The sequence below is a fragment of the Chrysochloris asiatica genome, unplaced genomic scaffold (genome assembly GCF_000296735.1).
Source record: "Chrysochloris asiatica unplaced genomic scaffold, ChrAsi1.0 scaffold00328, whole genome shotgun sequence".
NCBI classification, from domain to species: Eukaryota; Metazoa; Chordata; class Mammalia; order Afrosoricida; family Chrysochloridae; genus Chrysochloris; species Chrysochloris asiatica.
In genome coordinates, this window is record NW_006408846.1 from 2,663,362 (window position 1) to 2,667,689 (window position 4,328).

The window sequence follows — 4,328 nt, forward strand, 5'->3', positions numbered from 1 at the left end:
AGAGAGGGCATATGCACAAGAACACCCACATTTGCAGATAATGCCCACTTGACCTGGCTTCAATGATTGGATGATCCGAGCTCAACTAGAAGAAGAAAGAAGAGGAAAAAGAGTCATCTGGTACAATTTGATGAATTTGACCCACACCTATGGATGTAGCAGCTCAAAAGAGGGAACAAATCTTTATAGCAAGGATCATTCCCACTCCCTCAATACACAGGTAGACAAGAATGGGCACCTTGGACATTGGCTACCCAAAATGGGCGGGGGGTGGGGGAAGACTACAAAGGCAAGAACTGACTGGTTTACAAGCTTTCAAGAGTAAGCCTAGATCCAAAAGGCATGGAGGAAGGTATTATTAGATACCGAATAGTATCTAATCTGTCTAGGCAGGACTGATGAAAGGAGATGTGAACAGCACTCATGTGGCACAATAGTGAATAATTACTATCAGGACTGACTGTGAGGGTTGTAAATGTAAAGATAGACATTTTATAGCAAAAGGAGGGGAGTGGTTGACTTTGCAATCAGGAGCGGAGGGTCCTGGGACCATCAAGGGAGAAAAGCGGATTGCGGGACCCTACCCAGAGAAACAGTGATGCCAGAGATGGAGGCAAAGATGATGACATGGAGAGATGGAGTGGCTGGAGACTCTAGACCCAGAGAGGGAGAGGGACTGTGTGCTGATGAACATGGGGCAGGCTCGCAGGGTATACCCTTTGGTTAGTTGATGATACATGGAGGGGATTGTAACCATGGCAGTGCAGCGATATACGGTAGGATGAATGAAAAGCTAATGTTCTCTCATGTAAATGATCACATAATTCACAATAAAACATTAAAAAAAGAGAAAGCTGAGCAGCATTTCAAGGGGCAGCTCTAGAAGACAAAGTAAAGTATTATAGTGAAATGTACAAAGACCTAGAGTTAGAAAATCAAAAGGGAAGAACATGCTCAGCACTTCTAAAGTTGAAAGACATGAACAAAAAATTCAGATTACAATATTCTATGGGAAAAATACTGAACAATGCAGAAAGCATCAAATGAAGGTAGAAGGAATACCCAAGTGATTGTACCAAAAAGAAATAGTCAACGTTCAACCAAAACAAGAGACTGCATATGATTAATAAATGATGGTATTGAAGGAAAAGGGAGGAAATTTGAGCTTTACTGAAGGCATCAGCAACAAACAAGGCTCCAAGAACTGACAAAATACAAATTGAAAAATTTCAGCAAACTGATGAAGTACTTACTGGAGTTGCTCACTCATCTATGCCAAGAAATTTGGAAGACAGTTGCCCAGCCAACTGATTAGAAGAGATCCATATTTGTGCTGATTCCTAAGACAGATGACCGAATGGAATGTGGAAATCATATCTTTAATATTGTATGCAAGTAAAGTTTTGCTGAAGATAATCCAAAAACGGTTGCAACAGCACAACTACAGAGAGAGAGCAGTCAGAAATTCAGGCTAGATCCAGAGGGGAATGTGGCATAAGGAGTATCATTGCTGATATCAGTGGATCTTGGCTAAAAGCAAAGAATACCAGAAAGATGTTTGCTTGTGCTTTATTGACTATGCAAAGGCATTCAACTATGTGGATCATAACAAACGACAGATAGCATTGCACAGAGCGGGAATTCCAGAACAGTTCATTGTGCTCATGAACAACTTGTACATAGACTGAGAGGCAGTCATTCAAACAAACAGAAGGATGCTGAATGGTTTAAAATCAGGAAGATGTGCATCAGGATTGTATCCTTTAACCATACTTATTCAGTATGTATGATGAGCAAACAATCTGAGAAGCTGTATTATATGAAGAAGCATGTGGCATCAGGAGTGGAGGAAGACTCATTAACAACCTTTGATAAGCAGATGACACAACCTTGCTTGCTAAAAGGGAAGAGGACTTGACTTACTTACTGATGATAATCAAATACTACAACCTTCATTATGGATTGCACCTTAATATAAAGAAAACAAAAATCCTCACAACTGGACAAGAAATTGTTGTTGTTGTTAGGTGCCATCAAGTTGGTACTGACCCATAGTGATCTTATGTACAGCAGAATGAAACACTGCCCAATCCTGGGCCAACCTCACTACTGTTGTTCCGCTTAAGTCCATCGATGCTGCCACTTGGCCAATCCATCTCATTGGGGTCTTCCTCTTTTTCACTGACCCTCCAGCTTACCAAACATGATGTCTTTCTCCGGCGACTAGTCCCTCCTGAAAATATGTCCAAAGTATGAGAGATGAAGTTTGGCCATCTTGGCCTCCAAGGACCACTCTGGCTGCACTTCTTGCAACACAGATCCGTTGGATCTTTTGGCAGCCCATGGCACTTTCAAAATTCTCCTTCAACAACATAACTCAAAAGCATCAATTCTTCTATGGTCTTCCTTATTCACTGTCCAGCTTTTGCATGCATATGAGGTTATTGAAAATACTATAGCTTGGGTCAGGCACACATTAGTCCTCAAGCCGACATCTTTGATCTTCAACACTTTAAAAAGGTCTTGTACAGCAGATTTGCCTAATGCAATATGTCGTTTGATTTCTTGACTGCTGCTTCCATGAGTGTTGATAGGTGATCCAAGAAGAATGAAGTCCTTCCATTAAGTCTACCACTACTGGTCACCTGATCAACAAAAGTGGTGGGATCTACAACATTAACAATTTTGAGAAGGAAGCTACTGAGATGGACTCACCATTGTTACTTCCCTGTGGAAATTTGACACTAGCCAAGTACTGTGCGACCATCATTGATGCCCCAGGAAACAAAGACTTTATCAAAACCTGATTACAGGAACCTCACAGGCTGAGTGTGCTGTCCTGATTGTTGCTGCTGCTGCTGCTGCTGGTGGTGAATTTGAAGCTGGCTTACACAGTGGGTGTGAAACAGCTAATTGCTGGTGTTAACAAAAGGGACTCCACAGAGCCTACTGCCAAAAGAGATATGAGAAAATCGATAAGGAAGTCAGCACCTACATTTTAAAACTTGGCTACAGCATGGACACAGTAGCATTTGTGTCAATGTCTGGTTGAAATGGTGACAATATGGTAGAGCCAAGTGCTAATATGTCTTGGTTCAGGGGATGGAAAGTCACCCATAAGGATGGCAATGCCAATGAAACCACACTTCTTGAGCTCTGGATTGCAACCTGCCACCAACTTGCCTAACTGACAAATCCCTGCGTCTGTCTCTCCAGGATGTCTACAAAATTGGTGGTATTGGCACCGTCCCTGTGGCCAAAGTGGAAACTGGTGTTCTGAAACCAGGCATGGTAGACACCTTTGCTCCAGTTAACGTTATCACTGAATTAAAATCTGTTGAAATGCACCATGAGGCTTGGAGTGAAGCTCTGCCTGGGGACAGTGTAGGCTTCAATGGAAAGAATGTCTCTGTCATGTTCCCTATTGCAATGTGGCTGGTGACAGCAAAAATGACCCATTAATGGAAGCAGCTGGCTTACTGCTCAGGTGATCATTCCAAACCACCCAGGCCCAATCAGTGCTGGATATGCACCTGTGATGGATTGTCACATAGTTCACATTGCTTGCAAGTTTGCTGAACAAAGAGGAGATTGACTGCAGGTCTGATAAGAAGCTGGAAGATGGCCCCAAATTCTTGAAGTCTGGTGACATGGTTCCCAGCAAACCCATGTGTGTTGAGAGCTTCTCAGACTACCCTCCTCTGGGTCGTTTTGCTGTTCACAGTATGAATAAACTATTGTTATGGGTGTCATCAAAGCAGTGCACAAATAGGCTGCAGGAGTTGGCAAAGTCACCAAGTCTGCTCAGAAAGCTCAGAAGGCTAAATGATTACCTTTAACACCTGCCACTCATCTTAATCAGTGGTGGAAGAACAGTCTCAGAACTGTTTCTCTCAATTGGCCATTTAAATTTAATAGTAAATGACTAATGATAACAATGTCTCAGAAAACCTTTAGAAGGAAAGGAATGTTATGTGGACCATTTGTTTCTTTTTTGTGTGACAGTTTTAACTTGTTTGTTTTTAAAATCAGTACTTTTTAAATGGAAACAACTGAATCAAAAATTTGTTACAGAATTTTGAGACCTATTGAAACAGTTTAACGAGAGAGAAAAAAGAAAAAACTCCATTTTCTTAAACCATTCTCTATTATATCCATTCCAATAAGACTTTCACCCCTAGCCCTTTCTTTGAATCACACTTATCAGAGTCATCAATAAACTTTTTATTTTATGAACTCCAATTCGCTATACTGAGCTTACTTGTTTTACTCAACCTATAAGACATCTAACAAAACTGATCACGCCTCCTCCTCCTCGTTGAAACAAT

General features: G+C 41.4%; 1 pseudogene; it reads left to right on the forward strand.

Moving 5' to 3' along the window:
- Nucleotides 1–342: 342 nt before the first annotated feature.
- Nucleotides 343–3,829, forward strand: LOC102833498 (annotated as a pseudogene).
- Nucleotides 3,830–4,328: the final 499 nt, after the last annotated feature.